The sequence below is a fragment of the Gymnodraco acuticeps genome, unplaced genomic scaffold (genome assembly GCF_902827175.1).
Source record: "Gymnodraco acuticeps unplaced genomic scaffold, fGymAcu1.1, whole genome shotgun sequence".
NCBI classification, from domain to species: domain Eukaryota; kingdom Metazoa; phylum Chordata; class Actinopteri; order Perciformes; family Bathydraconidae; genus Gymnodraco; species Gymnodraco acuticeps.
This window is the reverse complement of record NW_022990479.1, coordinates 61,384-72,500: the sequence shown is the minus strand read 5'-3', so window position 1 is coordinate 72,500 and position 11,117 is coordinate 61,384. Positions and strand designations below refer to the sequence as shown.

The 11,117-nt window shown below is 38.8% G+C and overlaps 1 pseudogene; it reads right to left on the bottom strand.

The window, feature by feature from the left end:
• Window positions 1-1,473: 1,473 nt before the first annotated feature.
• On the bottom strand, window positions 1,474-10,572 carry LOC117552665 (annotated as a pseudogene).
• Between the last annotated feature and the right edge of the window lie 545 nt (window positions 10,573-11,117).

Sequence of the window (11,117 nt, the reverse complement as noted above, 5' to 3'; positions counted from 1 at the left end):
AGCTCTAGTTAGATTCAGGGTCCATATTGCTTTAGTCTCACTGATGAAAAATGTTGATTATTACACTCCCAACTAGTTAAAACCTTGAACTACAGAAAGAGTTCTTCAGAATTGGTTTGGCAACCGCTGTGTCAACTCGTGACACACCACCTGTTTTGTCTATTCTCCGGCCGAAGCTCCAAATAAACCGTCAGTGTTTTCCATCGAAGCTCCAGCTCTCCTCGTGCCTCTCTGAGTCCTCACTCTCCATTGCTACAGAGGTTTCCCTCACAGATTACATCTTCTTTCATTCTATAACTTGAACATTTCACCACCAGTGATCTCGGTGTGGCCTCGGCCTGAGGTTTGGGGCCGAGCGCACTGTGCGCCCTCTCGATCTGTAGCGCAGAGGGGGGAAGTTCCAGGCCTTTAATTAGTAGCTCTTCCACAAAGTAGTTTATCACGGCGTCTTCGCCCCTTTAGGTCCGTCAGTTGAGCCTCTGTCTGTACCTGTAGCTTCACTAGCCCAGATACCACCTCTTCCCATGACTGGATCCTGGTCTCCGCTGCGTCAATTCGTTCCTCTGCTTCCTCCATTATTTTGTTAATTGTATTGATGTCTTCCTTTATTCCGTTGAGTTGTTGGCTGGAGTCTTTTCTAAAGTCTTGCATCTCTTTTAGAATTAAACTTAAATGTGCGTCCCTGCTGGGATCTGCGTCATCTGGCTGCGTGTCATCATCCATGCTGTTGCTGGCTTGATACAGCTGATCGATTTCTTCTTCGTCGTGATTTTTGCCTTGGGTGTGCTTTTTCTTTGCTTTTTTGGGCATTTTTCGTTAGTCCGATATTTCCCAAGTAACTAAGTACACTCAAAGAGTATAGGATCGAGTTATTCAGACAGTGTTTTAGTTATTTTAGGTCGGGAGCGTGTTGCTCTATGCTTCCATCTCCGCTGAACCAGAAGTCCCAAAAATTAATTATATTTATATTGAATTGAATATTCCATTCCTTGCACACTTGATGTAAACAACTTATATTGTGTTAACAGAAAATTGGCCCTTCAATAGTGTTTTTATTTGTCAGACAGTTTATAGATTTTTTATCTTCGCGGTCATCTGTATATTTTCTGCTGGTTTATTTCTATTTCTGTTTTGAGATGTTTATATTTTTTAATTGTTTATTTCTACTCTTTTCATTTGTTATTATGTGCAATGCCTTGTTTTTGTTTTATGCTGCTGCAAAAATAAATGCAGTTTCTGCTTGTAAAAAATAATAATATAATAAACAAATATATGAATTAACAAAGTTAGAGTACATTTTTTTAAATAAGAATAAAAAACGTTTTAACCCTCCGGTAGCTCGTAAGTCTTATTTTCAGGATTTTAACCCTTTAACTGCCAGTTTGAAAACATGAAGATAAAATAAAGCACCTTCTAGATTGCAAAACACGTACAGTAGCAAAAACAATTGTATAAGAAAGTAAAGAGTACCAGGGCTTTTATTAGTTTTATTTAATTGTTAAAACAAATGTACAAAGATTTCAGACATGCACTTAACATATTAACAACAATATAATCAGGGGACATCTGTGGGTGATTTTCTCCCCAGTAAAAAATACGTCTTCAAGTATTTAAACAAACAAGCTGAGAAATTGTTGGTATTTAGCTTGTAGCTTCCCCGTTTCGGAGTTCACTGTGAAAACACTTTTTTTTAATTCTATAACATGAAACTGTTTCATTACGGTTTTTTTCCCCACACTAGAAGAGGTACAGACCCAATTTCAGATTAAATTATATATTGTGCGTATCTGTAAAGCAAAAAGCAAAATAACACTGAAACAATACAATTTAACAAGTTTTATTAAACATTTTTACAACTGATAGAAAAATACAAGAGGTTAGTTAAGCAAAACAAGAAGAAGCTGAAGTCTTTCAGTAGACCACAACAGTCTACTTGTTTTTATTCATTTAAATGATATAGATTTGCCAAGGATACGAAAGGATAATGGTTATTAAATGATAAAGCTGAACTAAACTGCCAGTACTTTTATTTTCAAATCAAAGCAATCAGTGATGAATATATAAAAAGGTATAATCTTTCCTTTCAAAACTATCTCCACTACCACCTGTCTTTGATAACATATGAGTGCTGTGATTAAAAAGAAAACTAAGCTACAGGCTTGTCCTCAACATATAAGATATTAATACACACACAATATGGTATAAACACACATCGGCATATTATGCAAAAATAATTACATACAACAAGCAGAAATTAACATACACTACTGCAGTTTAAAAATAAAATCAATCAATGATGAATATAAAATCACTCTTTAAAAAAGACCAGAAAAGGAGGCTTGTCTGTTTCTTCTCAGAACACACACATCAGCAGATAATACAAAACTATTACATTTAGTCGTTTTAGAAATGTCTACTTTTATAGAAACCTACTGTATATGTGGCACTTTATAATATATGAAGCAATGCACCGTTAACTGTAGAGAGGTACAAGTTGCCTCCACACAGCAGCTGCCCAGTCTTTCTGCAGAACGGTCAATCCAACATTTAAAGGATTTGTCTTAAGCACAACAGTACAGCTTAGTTTTGCCGATGAAATCTTAAATCCCATGCTCAACATACTTAACTTACTCCATGTCTTTATTAAACAAGGACCATGCATTAAAATACAATAAACGTGAAACATGTAAAAAATAGAGATAATTTATGCCAGATTTGAGCTAAAAGCTCATTTCCATCTGCATTCCTTTGTCACATAAGATAAGTCTTTACATACTTTGTATATAGAGGGATGGTGCTGTTTAAACAGCAGGGGGCGTTCCTCACTCAATTTAAAACCAGAACAACAATTGAGGATCCGCGTCAATCTGGCGTTCCACAAATGTTCTATCTTCGATCCACAGTATACACTACATGGTTTGTTAGGAGTTTAACGTTTAACGTAAGTAGGTACGTTAGCTAAGCGTAGAGTTGTTGTACATTTTGGGCTGCATTTGAAAACTCTACGAGTAAGGAATTTGAGTCACGAAGCACAAAGCATGAATTGTCCTTAATGCGCACAGTGAAGTGAGAATTGATTATTAAGCATCGAACCATGGAGCGCACTGTTTCCAGGAAATACAAACATGCCATTTCAAAAGGTGATTAAACATGTATTGTCCTATGAAGCCACTATATCAACATCACACTTGGTTGAATGAAATACATTTCATCAACAGTGCAGAGCTCGTTTTCTACACTTCTGTGTTTTTTTAGAACTTCTTTAATGCTTTACCAAATTCTGCTGTTTTGTAGCGCAGTGCTGACATGACTCTCTCATTTTTATCCATTTTTATTTTCATCTCCTCCAGTTTCATGGCCTTCTCTGTGTCTCCATTCTCCTTCATCTTCTCGATCAGGAAGTCCAGGTGGACTTGAGTGGCCAGAGAAACAACTTCCAGGGCGATCTCCTCCAGTCTGTCAACATGTTGGAAAGACTCTTCCAGCCACTGATCTTTTTCTTTCTGGAGGTCTTCTATGTTCCTCTGGAGAGTTTCCAAGAGGCTCGCTTTCTCTTCACTACCTTGTTCACTCTTCTCATACATCTCTTTCATCTCTTCTTCTGTCTTCTTAACTCTCCTGGTCTTGGTCACATATTTCCAGTGTGTTTTCAGATGACTTGGATCCCTGCACTTATCTTCACATGCAAGGCATTGTTCTTCTTTCACGTGTTTGGATACATGACACTTCCCAGTACACACCGTGCAGTAGAGCTCATTTCCTCTGTATTGCATAACTTCACAGTTTTTTGGATACCAGGCCACTGTGCATGGATAGTGACAGTTCTCCTCACAGACTTCACAGCACACAGCTCCTCCATAGTTTAACCCTAACGCCCACCATCGTTTCTCATCGACAGGTTCTTTACATTTATAGACTTCATCAACTTCTACCTTGAAGTCCTTGTTATTCTTCATGTCTTGTTCCTGTTTCTTCAGAGCTTCCTGAGTCTGTTGGATCTCTCTTTGTTTCAGATCAATGAACTGAATCCTCTCCTGCAGGTTTTCGATGCAGGCTGTCAGTCTCATGCGTCTATTCAACACTTCAACAGTTTCTTTCAGGTTCTTTGGTTTGGTTTTTAATCAGGAAATCTGCAAAGTTACAGATTTCATCTTCTGTTGATTCCCATGCATTCTTTAGAGCACATTCATTTTTCCTATTTCTCTCTGTTTTCTGCTTGTTGTCAAACATGAAATGAACAGGCTGACCCTCCTCGTCTTTTGCACACCTGATTTTTGCCTCTTTCAGAGCTTGTAGAACATTTGTAGGTGTCATAAAATCTGAATATGTGATGAGGGCAACGATGTTCTTCTCTATGTCTTTTCCAAACAGAGACACCATTGAATCAAAGACGTACATCAGTCGGTCACTCAGTCGACAGTCACTCGCTTTCAGCACCAGACACACTGCATCGATCTCATGAACTCCATCCCTTGAGCGGAACAAGTCCAACAATCTTTCGCTGACGATGATATCTCTCTCAGTCCCTTCTGTATGTCCGTATCCGGGCGTATCGATGATGGTCAGAGAGAAGGGCAGAGTTCTGTCTTCAAGACCAAAGACCTCGTACACGATCACGTCTGACTTTCTGTTTGACTCTTCTTCTCTTCCTCTACGATCTGATACCAGACATTGTCCTCATACTTCACTCCCATGGCGAAGTTAACCAGAGCGTTGATCAGAGTGGATTTTCCTGAGCCTGTTTCACCAACAACCAAGATGGTTTTGTTTTTCTTTGTTGGATCTCTTTCACCGAGAGTCAGTCTTCTAATAGATCCAATGTTGCCTTGTTTTGGAATCAGCCGGTAGACAGAAGGAGATCCTGGAAAGATCTCAACTCTGTATTTGGTGTTATCATGTTTGTGTGAGATGTTCCTGTAGAAAAGCACAAATATTAGCTCCAAACTACTGAACATAGAATTATAAAAATACCACCTCACAAAAAAGCGGTTACGTGTCTGTATACCTTAATCCTCCAAGAACTCTCAGATATGATTATTATATGTTTATATGAATTATATATATGAATATTAATTACTCAAAGGCCACAAACTATTTTACCTGGAACATGTATTAATGTAATAATGTTGTGATGTTATAGGTTAAAGTATTTATGTCTTAATGTAATGATGTGAAAAAGTAGTTAGGGTAATCATGTTATTATGTAATAATGTTATACAATGTAGAGATTTGCATTTTAGAGTGAAATCTGCAGTAAATATAATCAAATATAGTATTTTAGAGTTCACAATGTAAAATGCATTGTATTTCACATAGCTTTATACCAGGGGTAGGCAACCCCTGGCACGCGGTAACCAGTGGCACGTGGCACCGTAACCAGTGGCACACTAGGAATAAGTGGAATAAGTGTGCAAAACTATTTAAATAGTATTTTCGGATCCTGAACGAGGCGCCAGAGCGCGTCTCCCCGTTCCCTACAGAAGGAAGCACGCAACGCAGCCCCGCTCTCTTTAACTCCAGGTGACTTTCTGCCGCTTTCCTCCGTGGAGCTGATCGTTTCACCACGGAGAGGAAAGCACTTCACTAACTGCAGTGCCCATAAGGAGCTGTACACATGCCGCAGTTTTTGTTTGGCTGTGTCTTTAGTTGAAAGCCCAGTGGCGATCTGCTCATCGAAATAATATGCTACAAAGGGGCGGACTGGCCGCGTCTATCGTTATTCCAACCCAGTTTAGATTTTATTTCCGCATTACGCAAGAACACAGCTCTACGCGATAGCGTCATAGCCTTCTTCTTCGGCTGTTATAGCAACCTGGCGTTACATCTCTATGGGCGGCAAATATGAATCTGACAAGCGAAATACCGTCCTTTTAAACGCCCATAATTATAATTATAATAATAAAATAGTGCTTCTTTGTCAATATGACTGACGACCACACTTATGCAGTGCTGAGGTAATGTTAATTCATCATTTAATATTAATTCCTGATGGATATAAGAGGGATACATTAGCAAACATCCGTATATATAGCCTATATAATGTTTCATTTTTTTGTTTGTCATGTAACATATGAACGTTTTGACCTTCTGTTTAGGATGTAAAGGTATCTATTTAATATTTGTATTTAATGTCTATTTTGTTACAGTATATAATACAACATATAACATTTGACATTAATAACATATAAACGTTTGTAAAATATAAAAATGAAATGTTGGGACATTTATAAAAATGTATTCCTTTACATAAAAGTGCTTTCCAGAGGTGTAAGAAGTGATAAGATCTTGTACTGTACTTGAGTAAAGGTACAAGTACCAGAGTGTAGAAATACTCAATACTTTTATTATATTGTGTTTATATATATATGTGTGTGTACACATGAATTAATATAAAGTGTATGTGAGTGTGTGTTTAAATGAATGAATACATCTGTGTGTATACATGTTTGAGTACATATAAGTGTGTGTTTATAAATGAATAAATGTGTGTATATATATATATAAAACAGTATCATTAAATAATGCTGTGTTTGTATAAATGAATGAATACATCTGTGTATATTTATGAATAAATACATGTGTGAGTACATATAAGTGTGTGTGTATATTAATAAATGTATATATAAAATAGTATCATTAAATATATATATATAAAATAGTATCATTAAATAATGCTGTCAAATAAATGAAGTGCACAGTAATAGTCAAGGTTATATTCAATATTCTGCTGATAAGATAAGATATTTAAAACGTCTTTTGTTTGTCCTGAAAACGACATTTGAGAATACACACAGGCTATTTATAGATGATAAAACACCAGTAATACAATCTCAGGAATCTTCGATATGGCTTTGATTACAGGATCGTTTACTTTCAGTCAACAAACAAACAGGATCGTTTACTTTAAGTCAACAAATCCTTTGGAAAGACAAAAAACAACTATTCATCCTGCTTTACCGCGACCGCTATAACAGCCGAAGAATAACAGCCGAAGAAGAAGGCTATGACGCTATCGCGTAGAGCTACGTTCTTGCGTAATGCGGAAGCAAAATCTAAACTGGGTTGGAATAACGATAGACGCGGACTGGCCGTCTGTGTGTTGAACTTTCCTGTCGGCTCCCAGACCGTAGTCGAAGAGGGCAGAAGCAACAAGCTTCAGGTTCAATAACACACTTTAGCTTCAATGAGAGAGGCGAGCTCTTCTGTTTCACAAAATACATCACAGACCTCTGTTTTTCTGCTTCCTCGTTTCACTTCCAGAAACATGCACACGTTCCCTCCATAGGTTCCCTCACTGTCGCTCTACCATCCACACCTCTCTCTTTTAAAGGGACAGCGATCTCATCTCACTCTGCATGACCCTAATATCATGTGCTCTGGAAAATCACAGAACGGACGATCGTCCTCATTATTATGCCGTTTAAACCAATTATTTAAATGTGTTGCGCTTACAGGTCCACACACTGCTTCCCTGCAGCGAGGCTCCTCCCCCCTCGTTGATAATTCACGATCGTCGGCACGCTGATAACATTTCTTTTTGTAATGGCACTTCATATCAAAAAGGTTGCCGACCCCTGCTCAATACTTTGCAAATGCAAACTGTCCAATCGGATGGAATTGAAAAGGTTAAGGGTTGTTAGGTCTTATCACTATTTGAGTCACTATTTAGCAAGAAAGACAGTTTCACACATATGGGTATAAATGGACATGTATTTGCTTCTGCTTTTAATGGAAAATATAAAGTCAGCCTTTAGTGAGACACAGGAGTAGAAATGTACCGGTGGCCTGAGGAATTTACCTCAAAAGAATGATCGGAGGGAAAATGCAGTTAACAGCTGGAACTAATTTTAAACTGGTGACTTTATAATATACTTTAAAGTTCATACCAGAGGGCATTTTTTAACCGGTGACGTAATGACTATACCTTTACAGTTTTAATGGTGGGTCAAAATTAAATAACATGCTAAAGCTTTTTACTTTTTAACCAGTGAATTAAAGGTGGGGTAGGTAAGTTTGAGAAACCGGCTCAAGATACACTTGTTATATTCCATGGAATGCTCTTAACATCCCGATAGCCATGAATATCTGAAGTGCTTTGACAATACATACATAAAGAAATATCATCAGTGGAAGCCGTGGTGCTGTAAAAAGTACGACCAATAATCTGAGCCGGCTAAAGTAACTGGATGGCCTACCTGCCTGTCAGCCTTCCATCTGTGCACAAACTTATCTCGTGCCCTCATTGGTCATGAGCGCGTTTGTGTGTTGGAGGAGGGGCTCTGTGAGGAAGTGGCAGATTTGTTCTGGTTGTGTATTTTCAAATTCTAGCGCACTTGAGCTGGTTTCTCCAAAATTACCTACCCCACCTTTAAGTTATACACCTTCAAAGTTTATACCGGAGGGAAATAATTGTCACATTGTTATGAGAAAGGTAAAAACCTTTTTCACAACACATTTTTCAAAAAGATAAACTGAAAAATAAAAAAATGTCAAACATGAAATCATTCTTATGTGGACCAAAATATGATATTATACGAGTAACTATTCTTAACCAAACCAAACCAAAGTGACACAAATGGCATAAAAACATGTGCTTCTTATATGGGTCATTTTTGACCCACCTAGGTGAGAGTGTACGGTCCAATCACTCGTGCATCTAAGGGTTAAACTGATTCATTATGTTGTCTGCTTTAAAACAGCAGTTAGTTGAACCTGGTTCTCCAGAAGTTAGTCGAGGTGAGACCTTTCAGAGGTGGATCTGAGCCTGGCGGTAAACTGGCATAGACTCAATAGCTTCCGATAGGTCAATCAGTAGGTCTGATTAATAGTCAGAGATTAATACCGGTCCCCGAGTCAACAACAGGCTGTGTATTAAAGGTCTCCTATTATGCTATTTTTAGGCATATATTACGGGTCTCAGATATATAAAAATATATAAAAATTGTTTTGCTCAAAATATCAAACAGATCATGCATTTCAGAAATCCCTCATACCCCTCTATTCCAGCTGCTAGAGAAACGCTGATTCTGGGTCCTTAGCTTGAACATAAAAAAAGAGGGGGAGCTTGTGCCTGCTCAGGATTCTACCGAGATACTCAGCTAAATGCTGCCGGGTTAAATGCCATATCATGTTCCAAACCACATCAAGGATTATTTCTGAAACAGTATGGAGCTCCATATTACGTCCAAAACAGTCGGGCATTGTTTCTGATAGCAACGTTTCTGATTGGGCTGTGTGTCCACATTTCAGATATTACGTCATATCGGACGCAAATCTGGATCAGCTCCGTTGTTCCCCCGTTTTTAGAGATTTGGGTACGGAGAAAAGAGAGAGGGTTTTATTTTCTGACGCTGCGTGAGTTCCCCGACACACCGGGGACACATTGATGTATAAAAGATAGGGATGCACGATATTGGTTTTTTGAAACCGATACAGACACCGATAACTTCCTGCTTCTCAAGACCGATACCGATACCCGATAATAAAAAAATGTTTACACCACTAATTATTTTAACGCATGTGTATTTTTTGTCCTCGGCCGCCCCGTAGTTTCAGAGCGCATCGAGTTTAAAATACCATCTACAAGCTGATGCTGACAGCCCCGCTGATGCTGACAGCCCCGCTCCTGCCGCCCGCTTGTGGCAGACCACACTTCCACGCTCACCGGCAGGCACCGACTGGCTGTTGGGAGGACCGGGAGGGTGTGTGTATGTGTGGCCCGAGCAAGCGAGAGAGACCTTACATGCATTGTTGTTGTTAGCATCTGGTGCTAGCTAGCTGCGCTAACGGATATAAGGAGCTGTTTAAATGAAAACAGAGGAGCGACATTTCGCCACAACTGCGCCGAGCACTTGACTTTATGCAGGAAGCCAGACAGTGGGACATTGTACGAAAAGTCAGCACACTCAGCACGGATAGTGCGCAACATGATTGCAGCGTCCAGGCAGCTCCGGTTCGAGCATATGCCTTGAGTTGCACATAGCTCCAACGCCCATACCACCGACGACATGTTTGTTTACTGTCCTGGCTTCATGAGTTAGGGAGCGCTGGATTTGTGAAAAACTCCCCTCTTCCTAAACCACTAATACCACAGTACTGGCAAAACGGGAGGAGCCGAGTGAAAAACAAGTGCCCCTCTTCCCACACCGCAGTATTTTTTATTTTTTTTTACCCAAAAAATATATTGTATATTATCGGGGCTATTAATACTGGTATCGGGTTTATCGGGATGACGTCATAATTCCTAATATCGGACCGATAATTATCGGGCCGATAATTATCGTGCATCCCTAATAAAAGACATTGAAAAGTGCATTTTGCATGATAGGTCCCCTTTAAGGCATTTTTTAAGGCAAGTTGTCAATTGAATCAACATGTCAAAGAACATTTTATAAAGGAGCATTTTATTGTTTTTTCAGAATACAATTTTAAACATTTTAGTATTACTCACGTTGCCATGGTGACTGGTTTACAGGAGCATGAGGATGGATCACCTGATGAGTTTTCTGCATAGAAGAAAACATGTTTTTAAACTACACAGACTTCAAAATCACACTTATTGAGAGAAAGTGATATTTAAAACGTTTTTATCAAAAACCATCAGATTTCACAGTTAAATCTGCCGGAGTTACAGCAGAAAATCAGTCTGAGAACTAAAAGATGTCCGATTAAAAATGATAAACTAAAACACACATATATAGTCATTTAAAGAAAACAATGTCAAACAGTATGAAACAGCCCAAATAGAAAGGTCCAAGGCAAAAAGGCGATTCCGTCTCATAATAGCAGTGATACGTTGTGTTACAGGAAGAGACTGAACAGACTGGTTTAGAAGGCCAGCTCTGTCCTGGAGAGTCATCTGGAGTAGGGGTGCAACCACTAATCGACTTAATCGATTCAAATCGATGGCCAAATTAGTTGCCAACTAATTCAGTCATCGATTCGTTGGTGACGTCATCACGTGTGTTTTACGCGCCGTTAAGCTCCAACGTTATCGGTCTTTTTATCGGTAGGCTACTGGAGACATTTAAAATATATATGTCATATTATTGCTAGGTCTGCACGATATTGAAAAAAAGAAGCAGAAGGAACATGTAGACTGACATGTAAACACGATG